A 21,998-nucleotide genomic window follows, 5' to 3' on the forward strand; every position below is an offset into this window, starting at 1 on the left:
CAGTGGAATATGGAGAAAACAGGAGCCTGACAGCCTTAAAAAAGTTCATTGTTTCAAGCCAAGCTTCCCAGACTCCTTGCCATAGAAGGAAGCATAAAAGTCCAGAGATCCCTAGCTGCAGTCAGGACTTCCAGGTGCCAGCTTTACAGCTGAAAACCTAAAAGTTCTGAGAGACTGAACTCAAGCCAGTGGTCTCAGAGTTTCACAGTTGTGGTAAAGGGTGAAGTGTTTCAATTTAATTTCAATGTATTGCCATTTTCCCAGTAGAGAAAAAAAAATGAGAATGCATTTGAACCGATGTAATCCCCTCCTTGCCTGCATCTGAGGCAAGTAAAGTTCAGCAGAGACTCAGAGAGGTAAATCTTATTTCATCTTCATGTACTTAAGCAGCATTCATTTATAAAGCTGTATAACTCAAGTTTTGGCACTTGCACATAGTTTTGATTCCACATAGCTATACTAGCCCTGTGCTTCCCTAATGAGTGTGCTCAAAGGGCTGATATATGCTTAGGGAGAATAGAATCATCCAGGCACACGTGTAATGCCACATAAGTCCTGAAATGTTAATTTAGCAGAAAACCCCCTCTCCTCTGGCTTGTCCTCTTCTTCCTACCCCCACATTTCTTCCCCAGACTAGCTGCCCAGTAAGCTAACTTCTGGAGAACGAATACAGTGTGCTCTGGCTACGCCTAACTCATGGCCTCCTAGCTATAGCACTTTGCTGGAAAGCAACAAATGTAGCTTTAAAATTCCTTTGGGTGAGGACCCAGCTCTTGGACTCCCTGGGCCAGGGCCCGGTCCACTATAATACTAGGCCAAAAGGTGGGGAGAACCTTTCACCACCTCCACTTTACCTGTGCCAGGTACACACAGGATGACCCTATTCCACCAGAAGTGACAATAGGATCTAAACCAGGATTGGGAAAAATACAGCCATGGGTTGGATCCAGCCCACCAAATGATTGGATCTGGCCCACAGCTCCTGCAATGCTCTGCCTGGGGCTGAGCTATACCTGCTCCCACCCAGGGAAGCCCACACACCAGATGGCCCTGGCCCTGGCCAGCATACACAGTTTCTTGGCAGGGCTACTCATGGCATCACCTGGGTACTGCCCAACTCCCCCCAAATCCCCAGTGGCTCCTATTCTTCCTCCTCCTGTTTCTTCTGTACTGCTTCAGGTGTGCATGTGGTGGGGAGAGTGCGGGGAAAGAGGGAGGTGGAAGAAACATGCATTTTGTTGACTGGATACATGCAACCCCTGGCAAGAGCATGCAACCCCTGGCAAAGCTCTTTCAGAATTCATGATGCACAGGGGGGATCCCTGAGGACTGGAAAAGGGCCAGAATTGTGCCCAAATTCAATATCTATGTGCAATGTGTTTATAGAAGGTAAGATTCTGAATGACAGCCAGCATGGCTTTGTTGTGGATAGGTCTCATCTTACCAATCTCATCTCCTTCTATGACCAGGTCTCTCATGGGAGACAAGATAGATGTTATATACCAAGACTTCCAAAAGGCTTTTGATCTAGTATCCCATGATATCCTTGTAGGAAAACTGGAAGATTGTGGGCTCAGCTGCTCGATGGTTCAGTGGGTGGGAAACTGGCTACAGGGTAGGACCCAGAGAGTTCTCAGGAATAGATCTGTGTCTTCTTGCTGCAAAGTGGCCAGTGGTGTCCCTCAGGGATCCATGCTTAGACCGGTGCTTTTCAACATCTTTATCAATGATTTGAATGGGGGAGTGAAAAGTTCACTGGCCAAGATTGTGGATAGGTCTCATCTCACCAAGTTATGGGGCAGTGAGACCATGCCAGAAGAGTGGATAATGATACAGTAGGACCTGAACAGGCTCAAGAGTTGGGCAGACTGGAACCAGATGAAGTTTAAACACTTCCAAGTGTAAGGTGCTTCACCTGCGGGCAAATAACTTTGAACACACATACAGGCTCAGAGGTGACAGCCTGACCTGCACCGTGGCTGAAAGAGACCTGGGGGTAATGATTGACCACTGCATAAACATGAGCCATCAGTGTGATATGGTGGTCAGCAGGCCAAACAACATGCTGGCATGCATCAACTGATGCATCTCGTGTAAAGCTAAGGAAGTGATACTCCCTCTGTACTCAGCACTGGTGATAATCCAGTTCTGGGTGCTGCACTTCAATAAGGGCATGGAAAAACTTCAGAGGGTCCATAGAAGAGCCACCTGTATGATCAAGGACTTTCAAGGCAAGCCATAAGAGGAAAGGCTGAGGGACCTGGGTCTCTTTAGCCTAAAGAAGAGAAGGGTGAGAGGGGACTTGATAGTGGATTACCGCTATATCAGAGGAGTACATCAGGAGCTTGGTGAACAACTGTTCACTAGAGCACCCCTGTGGAAGACCCTGACCAATGGATATAAACTCCTGAAAGGCTGATTCAGGCTTAATACCAGGAAAAACTCCTTCACAGTCAGGGTATCCAGACTGTGGAATAAACACCCTCCAGAGGTGGTGCAGTCACCTACCCTGGAGATTTTTAAGAGGAGACTGGACAGTCACCTCTCTGGACTCACTTGATCCCAGTTGTCTTTTCCTACCAGGGGTAGGGCTGGACCTGATGATCTGCAAGGTCCCTTCCAGTCCCTAACAATCTATGAATCTATGACTCCTGTTATGGTGCACAGGACTCCAGCTTCAGCTGCTTTCCACTTACTTGACCTTCCCAGCATGATGAGCAGCCACCTGTGGGCAACTGAGTGTGTGGAAGGGGGCTGGGAGCTGGAGTCCCATGTGCTGCAGCAAGAGCCACCCAGCTGTAGCTTCCCCCCTGCCTGGAGCAACACAGCAGAGGTGCGAGGAAGAGGAGGAGCCTCTGTGAGGCAGGGGCAGCCAAGCAGTACCTCGGCTGCTGCAGCTACACCAGAAGCAGCCCTGCTGGAGAAGCTGGGCATGCTGGCCAGGGCTGACAGCAGTACGGCATAGGAGTGCGGCAGGAGTGCAGCCCTCTCCCTCCCTGGGTGGGAGGGAGATGGGGTTCAGTGAGTAATTCAAACCATAGCCCTTTAAAAGTCGCAGTTCCCCCTAGCCCCCAGCAGTCAGGCTTGGGAGCAGAGTGGACACGTGTGCATCCAACACATGCATGCTCCCCTACCTACACTCACTGGCAGTGGAGGAGGTGGCGACAGTGGCAGCTGATCCCACACAGGTAAGTGAGTAGGGTGAAGGGAGCTGGCACAGGCAGCATACATGAACAGAATGTGCAAACAGGTGCACTCTGAAAGGGAGCACTGGCATTTGTGCAAGGCGGGCATGCAGCAGTAGCCAGCAGGAGAGAGAGGAAGACTTACAGCTCTACGGAAATGGTAAGAACATGGAGGGTAACTGCTAGGAGCCCCACCCCAGTGGTGCCACCTACTCTGGGCTCCTCTGAGGCCTCCACCCAGACAGAGCCCTTGGTGGGGTCAGAAACCCCTTGCTCCCCTGTTTGTGGGGGTTACCTGGCAAGGACCAGGAGGCCATGGGAGGGAGAAGTGTCTGGAGGCTCCCTTGCTTGTCCCTCTTGTGCCAAACTTCAGGCCCTGGAGGAGCAGGTGATGGAACTCCAGGCTGAGGTGAGCAGGCTATGGGGGATCAGGGCTGAGGAGGACAAAATTGACACCTATTTCCATTCTCTGCAGGATCAGTCTTCCAGCAGTCAAACCTCCTGGGAGAGATGCACAGCAGAGGAATGGCAGAAGGTGCCCACCAGAACCAGGGCTGCTTGGGCTAGCCTGGTGGTGGCTCCCCAGGTAACTGAGGAACAGATATCAGGCCTTGGCAGCCTTAGAGGAGATGGTCGAAGTGGATGCCTCCGGCAGAGGATGGTGCCACTCTACGCACAGTACAGTCTGAGCAAGGATGGAACACCACAAGGAAGAAACATTGAGTCCTCATCAGATACTCCATCCTGAGGGGAATGGAGGGTCCCACCTGCCGACCCAACCCCATGGCACGTGAGGTCTGTTGCCTACCTGGGTCTCAGATTAAGGATGTTAGAGAGATGATTCTGGACCTCATTCGACCCTCGGACCAGCACCCCATGGTCCTAATCCACGTGGAAATGAATTATGTGACTGGGAGCAGTCCAGGGCACATCACAAAGGACCTCAAGACCCTGGGGGCCAAGCTCAAGGAGATGGGGGCACAGGTGGTATTCTCCTTTATTCTCCTGGTAAGTAGATGCAGACAGTGCCATGAGGCCTGCATCAGAATGGTCAACCAGAGGCTTTGGAGTTGGTGCTACCTGGCAGGCCTCGGGTTCCTTGACAATGACCTGCATTTTCGCTCCTGGGGCATGCTCGGGTGGGATGGGCTTCACCTTCTCCTAAAGGCAAGCATGTCTTTTCTTCCAAGTTGGCTGATCTCATATGGCGTGCTTTAAACTAGCTTTGCCGGGGGATGTGGTCACAGAGGGACACGAGGACACTTCCCAGCCAAGACAGATGATGAGCGCAAGAAGTGCCCAGGTAAGTGACAGGGGTCTGGATTGTCCTAGGATCAAGGGGGTGGTGCAAACACCCATAGGAGGCCTTAAATGCCTCTACATTATATTCATAGTATGGGGAACAAGCAGGAGGAACTAGGCCTCCTGCAAGCTAACACAAACCCAAACTTAGTGGCGCTCATGAAAACATGGTGGGATTCAACCCATGATTTGGTGGTAAATATTAAGGGCTACAGACTGTACAGGCAGGATAGCATGGGGAGGAAAAGTGGGGATGTGGTGCTCTATGTCAAAGAGCAATACACATCCTCAACAAAAAACACAGGGTCAGAGGACGGGCAGACTGAAGTTCTCTGGGTAAGAATACATGGGGGTTGTGGGGAAAGGAACTTAACGGTGGGTATCTACTACAGGCCACCCAACCAAGGGGAAGAGCTGGACTGGGAATTCTCAGGTCAGCTCACAGAGGCAGTTAAGTCAAAGGATGTGGTCATCATGGGTGACCTAAACTACTTACATCTGCTGGGAGGAGCAGTCAGCCAGGTCTGACCACTCACATACAATGGAAGAGAGGGGCCATCACCAAGGAAGATTATACCTCTATTGCTCGAGACTGTAGGGAGCTGTTAGGAAGGCTAAGGCAGAGATGGAACTAGGACTAGCAACCAGGATCAAAGATAACAAGAAGTCATTTTTTAAATACATAGAGAGTAAAAAGAAGGCAGGACATGCTTGGCAATCTGGTGGTTGCACCAGATGAAAAAGCTGACCTCTTTAACAAATTCTTTGCCGCCATTTTTCTGAGCAGGGATTGGAACATCCTCCCCACCAGGATTCTGGACAGACTCAGGAGAGGCACCAGCAGGCCTAGGGTCAGGGAGGACATAGTAAGGAAACTTCTGGAGGGGCTGGACGTGATTAAATCAGCAGGTCCAGATGATGTCCACCCCAGGGTGCTGAGGAAATTGGCAGGGGTCATTGTGGACCCTTGGCATGGCTTTATGAGTACTCATGGTACTGTGGCCACATGCCAGAGGACTAGAAATGGGCCAGTGTGGTCCCCGTTTTCAAAAAAGGGAGAAAGGAGGACCTAGGTAACTATAGGCCCATTAGTCTTACCTTGGTCCTGGGAAAGCTCTTTGAGAAAATTATCCAGGAGCACATCTGCGAGGGACTGGCAGGGGAGATTATGTCAAGGGGCAACCAGCATGGGTTCATTACGGGCAGGTCATAGTTTCATAGTTTCATAGTTAGTTGGGTCAGAAGGGACCTGAGCAGATCATCAAGTCCGACCCCCTGCCATGGCAGGAAAGAGTACTGGGGTCAAATGACCCCAGCAAGGTGACTGTTTAGCTTCGTCTTAAAGACCCCCAGGGTAGGAGCCAGCACCACTTCGCTTGGAAGTTGGTTCCAGATCCTAGCCCCTGACACTGAAGTAGCGTCTCCTGATGTCTAATCTGAATTTACCATCTGCCAGCTTGTGACCGTTATTTCTAGTCACTCCTGGTAGTGCTCAAGGAAACAGGGACTCCCCCAATGCCTGCTGGTCCCCTCTGACTAGTTTGTAACAGGCCACTAGATCCACCCTCAGCCTTCTCTTGTGGAGGCTGAATAGGTTCAGGTCCCAGAGCCTCTCCTCGTAGGGCCTGCTCTGCTGCCCCCTGATCATGCGAGTGGCCCTCCTCTGGACCCTCTGTGTTGTCCACATCCCTCCTGGAGTGCGGTGCCCAGAACTGGATGCAGTACTCCAACTGCGGCCTGACCAGTGTCGCATAGAAGGGGAGGATCACCTCCTTGGACCTGCTTGAGATGCATCTGTGGATGCATGACAAGATGCGGTTGGCCTTCCTGACTGCATCCCCACACTGCCTGCCTATATTCATCTTGGCATGAATGATGACTCTAAGATCCTTTTCTGCCTCTGCACTGACAAGAAGGGAGTTCCCCAGCCTGTAGGTATGGTGCTGGTTCTTCCTCCCAGGTACATCACTTTGCACTTGTCGGTGTTGAATCCCATCCTGTTCTCATTCGCCCACCCCTGTAACCTGTCTAGGTCTGATTGTAGCCTACTCCTTCCTTCTAGCATGCCCACATACCCCCCTCCCACATCTTAGTGTCATCAGCAAATTTGAACAGGATGCTTTTTACCCCCTCGTGCAAGTCACTGATGAAGATGTTGAACAGTGCGGGCCCGAGCCCTGGGGCACCCCACTGCCCAAATCCCTCCAGGTCAAAAATGACCTGTCTACTCTCTGAGTATGTCCCTCCAGCCAGTTGGCAACCCATTTGACTGTGTAGGTGACCACAGTCCCACAACATGGCTAGAACCAACAACCTTATGACCAATGTAGGTATCTACCATCCTAACTGTTAATGTAGAGCCATTAGAGGCACTTAGGGACCTAAACTGAATTGTTCTTAAGCACTCTGCACTGCTTCACATTCTCCATAAGCACCTCCAAAGGGAAATTGAGAAATCCTAGCTAACATAAACTGGTAAGAACAGGGAAGTAACTGGACTCCCACCCACCTCTGGAGCTAAGGCATCTATCTCATGTTGTACATTAGGCATTGTCCTTCCTCTGAGATTCATACCATTCTGTACAAGGGTGATGCCCCTCTTTCCCTGAGTAATCCTACGGCTAGAGCACTTGGCCAGGAAGCAGGAGGTCTGAGTTCTAGGCCGTCTTCTACCTGAAGGGGTTTGAACTCATTTCTCCTTCTTCCCAGGAAAAAAAAACTTTAAAATATCAGGCTTTAGAATATATTCTCTACCCCTCTCATTGAAACTGGGAAGCCACTGAGCACCCCAGAAATACAAAACAGAAGGGCAGGGAGCAAGACTTTTTGGCCCAGAAAAGAGCATGTTCCCTTAGGAAGTGGGAGTCCTAGATCATCATATTTTTTAAAACTAAAATAAGATGCCAGGACTCCTCCTCCCATGGGTATGCTTTAGTTTTTAATCTAAAAGACAAGCCTCTTCTTGCTTGCTCCCAGGACTTTATGTACTGTACATTAGATGATTGTTGGTAAAGAGAGAATTAACCTGTTTAGTAGGGAATGAAATCAATAATTCCCCCAGGAGTGCTATAACCACTAGTCCACAGAATCAGGCTCCATCTTTTTTGTTGTTCTTCTAGCTCTATGGCTCCTTCATTTGTTGCTGGTGATGGTCTAGCTACCACAAGAGGAGCAAATGCTCTTCTAGTTTTGGTTAGCCCTGCTCCAAGTAGCAGGAGAAGAGATTTGTATCATCTTAACATGGGAAAAAGCTTAAAACTCATATCTCCAACTTCCTATATTCATGCTCTGACCACTACCCTAACTGCCCCCCTCCCCCAAACTCTTCACCCTCGCACACAAAATAAACTGGCACCTATGCTAATGCTCTGAATCCACTGTTGTTGATGACAGTTAGGAATAGCTTTTTTGCAGGTACCAAGAGAGGCCTCTCTCAGAGGTATGTAGGTGAAGCTTAGGTTTTTCCCAGGCAGCAATGTGAATTACAACAGAGCTAAGGAAAGTGTACACACCACCTGGAATAACTTCAGAGCATGTGCTTAAGCACTAGTGTGATGCCTGAGGACCTTTGCAGTCCAAAATGGGATCTAAATGAGTTTGTGACTGCTGGCTCCAGGCCAGTTTGAATTGCTGGTTGGAATTTAAGTGGCTAAACTACATATGTCCCATTTAGGACTCTAAGGAAACCATTTGAATCCTGGCTTTAGCAGTACAACAACATCTCCAAACTGTGGGTGATCTTTAGCACCTTGCCATATTGCTGCTATAAAATGATTCACTGAGATTATACAAGGAACTATTTGAATAATGTTTGGCAACCAAGTGATATTTTAAAAATGCAAAGTATTCTAATAAAATATTTTATAAACTTGCTGACCTAAATCACAGATCCTAAAGGGAATGAAGCAATTTTACACATTTTTTATGACACCATTAACATTCATTTTCATCTATGTTGTTATTTAAAAGTTTTTTTCTTAGAAATGGTCAGCAGCAAATATATTTATACAGCACTATAAAAATACTAATATTGAACATGGGAACATGCAAGTATTTTCCATCTTTTTAAAATTATGTTAATGCATTATTAGAATGGGTAATATTATAGAGCAGAGTATCCCCTTTTTGTGAAAACACCAAAATCTGCTATTTTAAAATAATTAATAAATGTCATATGTATCCAAATCCAGTCTTAATTTTCCTAACCATTAAAATGAGGAGAGTTTTGGTGAAAGATTCATAGAAAATTCAAGAAATAAGTCTCCTTTTCTACCCTGTCTTTCCAAAACACTTATCTCATTGGTCTGAGGCTTAATTTGTTATAGACTGTGAAGCTCTAGTTTAAAAAAAAACCCCAAAAACAAAACCAGAAGGCACCTATCTATGGGCAAAGATTAATGCAGCTTGGAATCTGTTGTCATGGCCAAAGAAGAGTGAGGGAAAGCACGAAAATTGGTTAGGTTCAAGATGTAGCTAATAACTACCTGATTTTGAAATGAAGGACAAGAAGCCTGACTTTGTCATGCAGCATAGTAATAGCTGATAGAAGACCCAAGGATAAGGTTAGCATGATCAAAACATTAGACAAAAGCCGATTTGGGCAACAGTACCTTAGACTGTCTGGATAAGCATGACACCTAGGGTGGCCATTCATCCAGTTTTATATAGGACAGCCCAGTTTTCTGCTACTTTGTCCCCTTGATAGGAAACTGGATGCCTTTATGTCCTCTATTTTCCTGTGCAGACTTCCACCAGTCTTACATAAAGGTGTCCGGTTTCGTATCAATAGGACAGAGGACAGAGTAGCAGGGAATTGGGCTGTCCTCTATAAAACTGGATGAATGGCCACCCTAGTGATGCCAAAAGTCCCAAAAGGAGGAATACACTTCAATGCAGTGGTGTTCAACCTCTTGCCTGCAGGGCAAGTCTGGCCCATTGGGCTGTGTCATCTTGTGGGTCTACAAATGTGTTGATAGTGGAACAGTGGCAGCATTGATTGCTGAAGTTTTCAGAGCTGCAGCAATTAATCCTGCCACCAGTGCCCTGACACCCAGTTACTAGGCCCATGGGGTGGATGACAGCCTCACATGTCAGATTGCACTAGAACATGGAGGCAGGCTATAGCTAGATCAGGCATGCACAGTTTGTACACAGAGTCACTCCACAGCTGGATCTAGCACATGGAGTTGGGCCAATACACTAGATCACACCCATGCACTGACCCCTCATTGGCCCTGACCCACCCTGCTCCACTCATCCACTCTGGGGCCACAAGGTAGAACACCACTTCCTTAGCAGACTTACTCAAATGTTAGTTGAGCTGGGACTAAAATGGCCAACACCTTGCAGGATCAACCCCTAGAATGGTGTAATGGGTCAGGATTTAGTTCAGCACATTTTTTAGTTTTCTGGGCACACTTGCGTCACAGGACACAGCTTCACACATAGACCATCAGTGCACAAAAACAACATTGCTAATAAAGGGTTAACACACAACCAAGGATGTTTTCCCAGATCTTGAGAAGATGATTGTGGCTCTGTGCTGCTTCCTCAGCCTCCCTGACTCAACTTCACAGCCTTGGGTCTTTTCTTAGAGCTTAAGAGGGTTCTCTGGCTTACTGCTGCTTCTAGTCTCCCAGCCTTCTCTCTCACCCTGTAGTCTTTTCCTATGCCCTAAGAGCAACACCCCAGCTCTGTGTTGCAGCTTCTAGCCCAGAGCCTGCCCTCTCTCTCCCTGTCTCTTTCTGAAGTCTTTTTCCAGGCCCTGAAAGAGTCCCCTGGGCTGGTGTTGAAACCTCTAGCTTGACAGCTCTCACTCTCTCCTACTAGCTCCATTCTCAGAGCATTTTTTACTTTCTCAGGGACAGCCAATTATCCTCCCAGATGTTCCAGTGCTCCCAGGAAGCTTGCAATCACTTGCTTGCTGCCTGCGTCTGGGCTATAGTTCCTCAAACATGCAGCTTGCTGCACATTGGATGATCACAAAGACTGCACAGTAGTGTATATTTACATGGTAATCACTAAGGGTGTGAACAACTGTTCACAAGACCTGGCTCAGGTTTGGGTGGTTTAATTTAAGCCACCTAAACCTGAGCCACAAGCAGCACATGAGGGTGTTTGCTCCTTGCTGGAAAAGGCACAGACAACTGGAGGTAAGTTGAGGTGGGGGGATGCTGGCAGGTCTATTAGGATGAGGGGTGCTGGCAGGTCTATTAGGGCCACTACTGGGTCTGGCCAGGGGATTGGCAAGTCCAGAGGGGTGCTGGTAGGTGTAGAGTTGGGGTTGGTGAGGGCAAGAATAATCCAGTCAGAAAGATGGGGAACAGCACAGCCCCAGGCCTGTAGTGAGTGCCTGGACTTTCCCAGGCCCTGTGCTGTGAATGTGTGCAAGCATTCACTAGGTCAGGTTAACTCTTGCAACATCAGGTTAACTCTTTATCTATCTAAAGTTAGTTTACCTTTGATGCAAAGTAATTTTAGATCAGGTGCACCATTTTAGGGTGATCTAAGCCCTGTGAATACTTGCATGCTGGGGCATTTAGATCATCCTAACCTCGGTTAGGGCAATTGAAATGTAATGCTTCTATGTACCTAAGGGCTTCTTAGGTTTTCCATCTAAAATAAACAGACCTGGATTTTATAATCATGAAAGACATGTAATGCCATTACTAAGGATTACATATATATGTTCTTCATTAAAAGATGACACAGGGTATGGAAAGTCTTAAGCTCCTGAGTATGTATTTAAAATTCCTTGAATAACATTCTAGGTGAGTACATAAATAAATAAATGACAGTACATTTTTGTTGTAGTTAATAATTGCCATATGTATGTATCATGCATTTTCGATATTAAATCTGTAAATCATAGAATCATAGAAGTGGGGTTGGAAGGGACCCTGTAGATCTTCAAGTCTGACCCCCTGCCAGGGCAGGAGAAAAAACTGGGCTCAAATGATCCCAGCCAGGCAGGCATAAAGCCTCTTCTTAAAGCCCCACAGGGTAGGAGCCAGCACCACTTCCCTTGGAAGTTGGTTCCAGATCCTAGCTGCCCTAACTGTGAAGTAGTTCTTATGGATGTCTAATCTAAACCTACTCTCCAACAACTTGTGGCCATTTTCCCTTGTTATTCCAGGGGGCGCTAGGGGAAACAAGGTCTTTCCCAAACCCTTCTGGTCCCCCCTAGTGAGTTTATAGACTGTCACCAGGTCCCTCCTCAGCCTTCTCTTGTGAAGGCTGAACAGGTTCAGGTCCCGCAGTCTCTCATTGTAGGGTCTGCCCTGTTGTCCCCGGATCATGCAGGTGGCCCTCCTCTGGACCCTCTCAATGTTGCCCACATCCCTCCAGAAGTAGGGCGCACAGAACTGGACACAGTACTCCAGCTGTGGCCTGACCAGTGTCACATAGAGGGGGAGGATCACCTCCTTGGATCTGCTCGAGATGCACATGTGGATGCACGACAAGGTTCGGTTAGCCCTGCCAACCCATGTTCATCTTGGAGTCAATATTGACTCCAAGATCCCTTTCTGCCTCTGTTCTCTCAAGAAGGGAGTTTCCCATCTTATAAGTGTGCTGCTGGTTACTACTGCCCAAGAGCAGCACCCTGCACTTGTCAGTGTTGAAGCGCATCCTGTTTTTGCTAGCCCACCCCTGTAACCTATCCAAGTCTTGCTGCAGTCTTTCCCTCTCTACTAGTGTGCTCACCTCACCCCAAATTTTGGTATCATCAGCGAATTTAAACAGGGTGCTTTTCACCCTGTCGTCCAAATCGCCGATAAAGAGATTGAACAGCACGGGCCCAAGGACCAAGCCCTGGGGGACTCCGCTGCCCACTTCTCCCCAGGTCAAATATGACCTATCCACCACTACCCTCTGATTGTGACCCTTCAGTCCATCTGCAATCCATCTGACTGTGTAGGCATCAATGCCACAGTCGCCCAATTTTTTAATGAGGATGGGGTGGGAGACAGTGTCAAAGGCCTTGCTGAAGTCCAGAAAGACACATCCACGGCAACACCTGCATCCCAGGCTTTTGTGACCTCATCATAAAAGGCAATCAGGTTGGTCTGACATAACCTGCCCCTAATGAAACCGTGCTGGTTGCCCTTGAGCATCATCTCTGAGGCCAGCCCATCACAGAGGTGCTCCATGATGATCTTTTCAAATGTACACGTGTAGAACTCTTGTAATGGAAGAAGATTACCTAGTCCCATTTCTATGCCAGAATGAAAATGTATGAGTACTGGCTCTTGCATATCAAAGTTTCTTTTTTTTTATAAATGGTTTGATACACATGGCATAGTAGAGATGCAAAGGACTTATCTGTGTGTTGTTCCGTCATGACCAGTTTGCCATGCTGCCATCTTATCTCCTCATTCAGTCTCTCCTAAAATCACACTTGTTTTCTTATTGGAGACTGACTGGATTATAACAGACTGATTAGATATAAAATTATGTGTAAAATTAAAACAAACTCATAGGAAGGGGAAGATCCAGGTTATTACTGCATCTTTAGAATTGCCCTTGTATTAACAACATGGAAGGACTTATCTATGGAATGTCTGTCTCTTTCACAGTATATAAAATAATTCAATTGTAACTTGGACTTAAACAGCATATGGATAAGAACAATGCATAATTATAAAAGCAGATTCTCAACTAGCATAAATGGTCATAGTGTGGCTCTTCCCTAAAGAGACATATTTACGAAAATCATAATAGCTAATGCTTTAAAAATTTGGTTTGTGGTAGTCTACTGCTGAATGTTAAAATTTTAAGTCAAAAGGAAATACACTAACTACCCAATCTCACACTATATTTAACCCCAGTTTTCAGTCCATAATGCTTTTTATGAAGAGAGTTATCCTTTTCTACCACAAACTCTATGAAGACCAATAATCTTGGGCCAAGTTCATATATGCTTAAACATCTGCAGTATCCTTAAAAAAACTTGCACTTTGTGCTAGACCTTTACAGTTCTTCATATCCACTCAGAGATGCTAGGAGTAGAATTAGGACAACAACATTCAGTTGTAATTATGTTACAAAAGGGCGTCTTGTCTGTGAAAAACATCATCATTTTATACAGTAAAGCTAATCACGTGTGTATTCAAAATCAAAACTTTTTGTTAAGTCAAATAAGATATTAGTGTTCTCTGTACTTCTACTAGCCATGATCAGTAAAAACAGCTCTGAGGAAATTATTTGGATTCCACTGTGCTTTGTGTATCACTGTTGCTGTTGTCAGACTTGTAAAGTCCCAAACCCACATCATTTAGGAGTACACCTTGCCACCCCCACCCGTTAGCAAACATAGAACGTATCTTGTCCACTCTCCCAACCATAAGTTTGCCAAAAAATTACTCGCTCCCATTTGGAGGAACTAGAAAAGGGCAAATAGGCAGAGTAGACAGCTCTGAGTTGCCCTGAGCATGAGCTCAAGAGCTGAACTCAAGCTATCAAAGGAGAACCTGAAAGGACTACAGGGGAAGGAAGGGGTGTCCAACTCCTCTCTGAGTGACTTGGGCCTGTCTTTGAGCTTATGCTCTGCCTAACTGTTAGTCTCTGCACCCTGAAGGGAGGGACTTATTTTGTCAGCTGTGGACCTATGGTTAGGAGGGAAGCCGTATAGATGTGGTGATCTCTGTGTTGATAAAAGCCCTAGCTGGGATGCAGTTACAAACTTGTCCTACATGAGGAACTAGTACAAGTTATACAGGCAAAAAGGACTGTTGATAAATCCTTTTTAAACAATAGAAATTTCCCCTCTCTGCATCTAAGTACCTATATAACAGCAACCTCCTGAAAACGTTACTAAATATGATGGGGTTTTTAAATTTCTTCATACTTCTGATGTGACCTTTTACTTATCAGTTCCTGAAGCAAGTGAAGTTATCACTGTACAGCAGAAGGTAGCAAAATTACAAGTAAATAGAATATGTTTTAATAAACTTAAGAAACAGCTGAAAGAAATGCAAAACTCTAGAACTCTTGGTTCAGAGATGATACCTTTTATTGGACCAACTAAGAAATCACAAAAAAGTATCTTTCTTTACAAGCTTTCAGACATATGCACCCTTCTTCAAGCTGAGGACAAATCCAAGATTGTAAAAATCCTTTTATGCAGAAAATAAATTTCATATTGCACAGGGGCATTTTGAGGCTGGATATTTGTTCCCCAAGGTCCCTGACAGTCCTTTGTGTGGGTCACTCCTTGATGTGCAGATACAGCTGTTCTCATCCCTGGAGGTGTCAGATGTCAGAAATGCAGGAAGGCTCAACAAATCTTTCCTTCTTGTTAGACAACAAAGTTTATGTTTCTGAAATCAGCTAAAATACAGCATCTTTCATGTCTCAGGGACCCACTCTACCTAATTAGTTGGTCTCTGCCTAATTAGTTGGTCTAACAAAAGGTATCATCTCTGAGCCAAGAGTTCTAGAGTTTTGCATTTCTTTTTGTCTCAGACTGACACAGCTACTAAATACATTCCTGAGAAATGGCTGAAGGCAGTTTTTTCCTCATTATTTTTTTTTCATTTGAATAAGAACATTTTACCATAGAGATGTGAACAATAAGTGGTCAGGAAGGCCCAATCTAAGATTATGTGATTTAGTGTTTATATAAGCCACAATTGTTCTATGAAGTACTGAAATAGCCTGAAATCAAAACCACCTATGTTTCCTTCAAAGTTAGCTGGCTTCCTGTATATTACTGTAGTTTATATCCATAACTGATAGCACTTAGTGCCCTTAATATAACTGTATCCAAGGTTATGTTCCAATGAACCATAAAATAAAATAAGTTCCCTAAGACTCGGAAGGAATAACATGAAAAACCCATGGTACATGTAGGACAAAGAAAATCTAGTAAAAATAATTTTGGTTTTTTTTCCAGAGGAAAATTTTAATATCACCCACCCACTCTGAATTGTTTTACCATGAGGCTGCATACAATAGGTGGAAGAGAAATTTCCACCACAATCCCTGGACAAGTCTGCCTGTGGAGATGGTATATGGAAAAATACAATGATAATCAGCTGTCTGAAGAAAAACATATGTAGGGATATAATGTGTGTGGCATGTTCAGAAAGAAAGATGCTTTAGTTCTTGGCCAACCACCAAATGGAGGACCTTGAAATAGATTATATTCACAGATAACAGAGAACTCAAAATTCCCATGACCCAGTAGATATGCAGGGAGGGGAGGGAGGTGCATACAGTCATATGGAGGGGCAAAGGGGGAAGTTAGATTGCCTTAAAAGTGACCACCCAATCTAACTTTGTTCATCCTGGTTCGGACCCTACACTTAGAGCCCTAGTTAGGTGGATCTAAGTGCAAGCGGTACAGAACTTCCAGGAAGGTTAGATCAATCTAAAAATGGCCAACCTGGTCTATATTAACCCTAGCTCTGAGGTAGTCTAAATTAGATAGGGTTGGCCATTTTTAGACCAATCTAACTGTTCTAAACTTCCATGTAGTTCCCAGAACAGCCCCAGGGATAGGAAAGCCCAGCTGTTGACCCCAGCCCCAAGCTACGCTTTTCCTAGTCACCTCCTGGCACCGAGCTATTTTTAGTCCCCCAGCCCCTTGTCTACCCCACCCTATAAACCAACCTTGACTCCTCCCAGCCCACCAAACCCACCATCCTTCAAGCTGCTCCCAGTCCGGGTGGAGAAGCTTGAAAAAGTCCAGAGGAGAGTCACATGCGTGATCAGAGGGCAAGAGAATAGGCCTTATGAAGAGAGGCTGTGAGCTATGGGACTCTTCAGCCTGGAGAAGCACAGGCTCAGGGTGACTTGATGGCAGCCTGTAAGTACATAAGGGGTGTACATCAGGATCTGGGGGAATGCTTGTTCACCAGAGCACCCCAAGGGATAACAAGGTCCAATGGACACAAACTCCTGCAGGACCATTTTAGGTTGGACATAAGGTAAAACTTCTTTACTGTCTGAGCCCCCAACGCCTGGAACAAACACCCACCAGAGGTGGTGCAGGCACCTACTCTGGACACTTTAAAGAAACATTTGGATGCTTATCTTGCTGGGATCCTTTGACCCTAGCTGACTTCCTGCCCCCTGGGTAGCAGGCTGGACCCGATGATCTTACAAGGTGCCTTCCAACCCTAATGTCTGTGAAATCTATTAGAGTTCACCAGTGCTGTAAGCTGAGAATACAAGTCAGCCTGGGGGGAGTTGTAGGAGGAATGGGGTGGTAAGTTCACTGGGGGGAGCAAAAATAGCTTCCCATGAACCCCAAAAGCCCCCCTCATCTTGATCCCTGCCTGCTCCCCCAATCCCTCTGTAGATCCTTCTTGCCCCCCAACCTCCCAACAGATGCCACCTATTACCTTGATCCCCCAACCCCTCCTGTATCCCCTGCCTACACCCCAATCCTAGCAATCCCCCATGCACACCTGCTCTCCCCACCAATCTCTCCCCATGGATGCTGCCTATGTCTCTCATACCTCCCACAGATCCTGCTCACATCCTCAATTCCCACCCCCCCACAGATGCTGCATGCCCCTCAATCTGGACCTCACCTGTCCCTTCCCCCTGACCTCCTCACAGACCTCCTGAGCCCCTCCAAGCCTGCTTGCCCCTGGTCCTCCCAACCCCACATCTCCCCACTGCAATTTACCTTGGATTGGCTGGCTATTTTTAGCTCAATCTAACCACCCCCTAACCTCCCTGAACGTCTGTACCCGGCTGGGATCAGTTTTGCCTCAAAGAGCTGGCCTAGCCAGATTTTCTTCATATAATCAACAGAAAGATAGGATTCCTTTATGATTGCTGAGGGCAAAACTCTATTCCATAGGATATTTAAGTGACACTGATAAAGTTTTTTGACAACTAAGTCTGAAAAGGACACTCTATTTCACCCGTGTAACAACTAAAAGCGTGCTAAAACAACTAAATTTGTTTTAAATCTACCTTTCCCAACCATGCACCTAATGTTGCCCTATTATAGGATGAGGATATTTCTTGATCTATATTAGGATGATAGGCTCATAGGCAAATAGGAATTGAAGGGAACTCATGGTCCAGATGAGCACAGCTGTGAGGTATGTGGCACCACAGACACATCTGCGGTGACAGATACCACACATTCAGTTGTTCTCCACACTGCAAGGAAACGGCGCGGGGGGGGGGTTGATCCCTGGTTACCCAGGGATCAAAAAGCCCTATGGAAAAAAAAGTAGAGTGGCACACACTGTGGCAGCATGTATCATGCCAAGTTGGAGCCTGGCCAGCTAGAGCTGCACTCTGCTGCTGGCCAGCATCCACATGGCAGGATCACCACTGCTGCAGCACCAGGGGCCCCCAGAACCCATCCCAGGGCTAGCCCCAGCCTCCCTGTTCCCACCTGGGGTAACTTGCCACACACCAGAGCACACATGGCACAGGTGTTCCCTGGGGACAACTAGTGTCAGCTCAAGATGCACGTCTGCTAGTTGTCCCTGGGGAATCAAAAAGTCAGGCACAGCTGGACATGGCCGATGAGGTCATCTGTTTTAGCCCCCTGCTCAAGGCAGGGTCATTCCTCAGTAAACCATCCTAGCCAAGTGTCTGTTCAATCTGGTCCTGAAACTCTTCCATGATGGAGATTCCACAACTACTCTAGGTATATCCTGTTCGAATGCTTGACTGTCCTCATAGTCAGAAAGTTCCTCCTAATCTCCACCCTGAATTTCCTTTGTTACAGTTTTAGGCCACTACTCCTAGTCCTGTCCCCTAGCACCACAGGGAATAAGCTAATCGCCATCCTCTCTATAATTGCAATTCAGGTATTAGAAGACTGTTATCAAATCTCCCTTTAGTTTTCTCATCTCCAGACTAAATAACCATAGGGGGTTTTTTACAGTCTTTCCTCAGAAGTCATGCTTCCTAGGCCTTTAAGAATTTTTGTTTCTCTCCCCTGGACTCCCTCCAATCTGCCTATGCTTGTCTTGAAGTGTGGGGCCCAAAACTGGCAAGGCCTCACTGATGCTGAATGGAGTGGAAAAATCATTTTCCTTCATTTCCTAGTGACACTTGTATTAATACAATCCAATATATTATTAGCTTTTTTTGCAACAAGAGCACACTGTTGGCTCATAGTCAGCTTGTGATCCTTTTCTGCAGCACTTCAACCTAGCCAGTTATTCTTCAGTCTGTATTTTTGCATGCAGTACAGTATGGTACAGTACCAGGATCAGATACCGTTTTGACAGAGACATCTTCAACCTGCGCAGGCTCCAAGTGATCTCTGAAGTCCAGACAGCAATGCTTCATAACTTTCTCTTCACTGACAACTGTGGATTATGCGCAGGCTCATAGGATGACATGCAATGGTCCATGGACCTATTCTCATCAGCCTGCAACAGCTTCAAACTCACTCTTAACATGAAAGCTAAAGGTGTCCCTAAAGAGTTTTGGCATTGACCTGGAGTTGTAGGAGCAAATCGCTCGCGACCATCCGTCCTGGAGGTCATCAATCTAGAACGGAGCATTCGCCTTCGAACAGCAATGCACAGCAGAAACAGTGAAGAAACGTGTGGCCAGGGAAATGAAAACCTCTTCTATCCAGTCCTCACTGCTTTTCTGCCCCTGCTGCAGTAGACTGTTCAAGGCAAAGATCGGTCACCTGCGTACCCACGTGACCTAGCCTCTACCCCTCTCCTTTCTCTTTCCTCTCTTTTCTCCTTTTTTTCTCCTTTTCTCTTTTCTCCCCCCGTTTCTTTCCCACTTATTTTTTCTCTTCTTTCCCTCCTCACCCCTGCTGGATGCAGTTGTCTTCACCCACGAAGGATGAATACATTTTTGCATGCATCTCTGCACCATCTATAACTATGTTGCCTTCTGGATTCTGTAAGGGACCTGCACTTTCTTTGGGCTTCCTCTTATTTTTGACATACTTGCACAATCTCTTTTTAATGCATTTTATCTCTTTTGCCAGTTGCATCTCAAATCATGCCATGGCCTTCCTAATTTTCTCCCTGCCCACCTGTGCTATATTCTTATACCCTTCCCTAGTAATACGGCAAAGGTTCCACTATTAGTAGGCAAAGGCAAAGGTTCCACATTTTGATTTTTATGTTTTAACTAATTGAAGAGATTGCTGTGTATCCAGGCTGATTTCCTGATCCACTTTCTGGCAAGAAATTAAATATTGCTCTGGGTGCATAATTTCATAGTTGGTAGGGTCAGAAGGGACCTGAGCAGATCATCAAGTCTGACCCCCTGCCATATCAGGAAAAAGTACTGGTGTCAAACAACCCTAGCAAGGTGTTCATACAGCCTCCTCTTAAAGACCCCCAGGGTAGGAGCCAGCACCACTTCTCTTGGAAATTGGTTCCAGATCCTAGCCGCCCTAACAGTGCAGTAGCGCCTCCTGATATCTAGCCTAAATCTACCCTCTACCAGCTTGTGACCGTTATTCCTGGTCATTCCTGGCAGTGCTCGGGGGACTTCCCAATGCCTGCTGGACCCCTCTGACTAGTTTGTAACAGGCATCTCTTGTGGAGGCTGAACAGGTTCAGGTCCCTTAGCCTCCCCTTGTAGGCCGTGCCCTGCTACCCCCTGATCATGTGACTGGCCCTCCTCTGAATCCTCTCCATGTTGTCCACATCCCTCTTGAAGTGTGGCACCCAGAACTGGATGCAGAACTCCAACTGCGGCCTGACCAGTGTCGCACAGAGGGGGAGGATCACCTCCTTGGAGCTGCTCGAGATGCATCTGTGGATGCATGACAAGGTTTGTTTGGCCTTCCTGACTACATCCCCACACTGCCGGCCCATGTTCATTTTGGCATCAGTGATGATTCCAAGATCCTATTTTGCCTCTGCACTGACGAGAAGGGAATTTCCCAGCCTGTAGGTATGCACCTGGAGAGGAAGAACCACCAGCATCACCTTGTGCTTGTCAGTGTTGAAACCCATCCTGTTCTCATCCACCCACCCCTGTAACCTCTCTAGGTCTGATTACAGCCTATTCCCCCCATCTAGCGTATCCACATCCCCCCACATCTTAGTGTCATCAGCAAATTTGAACAGGGTGCTTTTTGCCCCCTCATCAAAGTCACTGATGAAGATGTTGAACAGTGCAGGCCTGAGGACTGAACTCTGGGGGAACCCACTGTGCACATCCCTCCAGGTCGAGAATGACCCATTCACCACCACTCTCTGGGTGCGGCCCTCCAGCCAGTTAGTGACCCATTTGAACACCACAGCCCCCCATTTTTTAAATGAGAATGAGGTGAGAGACAGTGTCAAAAGCCCTCCTAAAGTCCAGAAGAAATACATCCACTGCTACCCCTGCATCTAAGGATTTTGTGACCTGGTCATAGAAGGCCACCAGGTTGGTCTGACAGGACCTGCCTCTAATGAACCTGTGTTGGTTGCCCTAAGCATAAGCTGCCCCACTGGCCCCTCGTGGACATGTGCCAGGATAATTCTCTCAAAAAGCTTGCCTAGGATCGTGGTAAGACTAACTGGCCTATAGTTTCCTGGGCCTTCTTTCCTCCCTTTTTTGAAGATGGGAACCATGTTGGCCCTCTTCCAGTCCTCTGGCACCACACCAGAGCACCACGGGTGCTCATAAAGCCATGCCAGGTGTCCCACAATGATCTCAGCTAATTTCCTCAGCACTCTGGGGTGGAGATCATCAGGACCAGCTGATTTAAATACATCCAGTCCCTCCAGAAGTTCCCTGACTAGATTCTTACTAACCCTTGGCCTGGGTGCACCTCCCCTGGGGGCTGGGGAGGTCCCGGTGGGGGGGCTGATCCAGTCCCTGCTCAGGAAAATGGAGGCAAAGAAATTGTTCAATAGGTTAGCTTTGTTGTCTGGTGTGATGACCAGATTTCCTAGCGTGTCTTGTAAGGGCCCCACATTACCCGGCACCTTCTTTTTGCCCCCTGTGTATTTAAAAAAGGACTTCTTGTTGTCCTTGATCCGGGTAACTAGTCCCAGTTACATCTCTGCCTTTGCCTTCCTGACCGCCCCCTGCATCCCCTAGCAACCGCAGTATAGTCCTCCCTGGTGATGGCCCCTCCCTTCCATTGGGTGTATGCCTCTCTTTTAGCTAGGAGATATTCCTGGATGCTTTTGGTGAATCATGGGGGCTTTTGTGCCCTCCTGCCCCATTTGATCTGTGTTGGGATGACCTCCCTTTGGGCTTCGAGGATCGTCTCCTTAAGGAGCAACCACTCTTCTTGGACACCCGACTCCCCTCCCCTCTGGGACGTCAGTGTCTCCCTGACTCTTCTTACCTCATTGAAGTCCACCCTCCTGAAGTCTGGGCTGCTGCCTTGCTGCAGGTCTTTGCCACCTTGCACTGGATGGTGAATTCCACCAGGCAATGATCGCTGTTGCCCTGGTGGTTGAGCACCTGCAGCCCCCTCACCAGGTTGTCGCCCATGGCCAATGCCAGGTCCAACAGCGTATCTCCCCTGGTGGGGCTGTGCACCTCCTGGGTTAGATGGAGGTCCTGGATTTTGGCTAGGAACCTATGTGAACCCCATTTATGTTCTAT

Source organism: Crocodylus siamensis, chromosome 1, assembly GCF_052110815.1.
Source record: "Crocodylus siamensis isolate JL-2025a chromosome 1, ASM5211081v1, whole genome shotgun sequence".
NCBI classification, from domain to species: domain Eukaryota; kingdom Metazoa; phylum Chordata; order Crocodylia; family Crocodylidae; genus Crocodylus; species Crocodylus siamensis.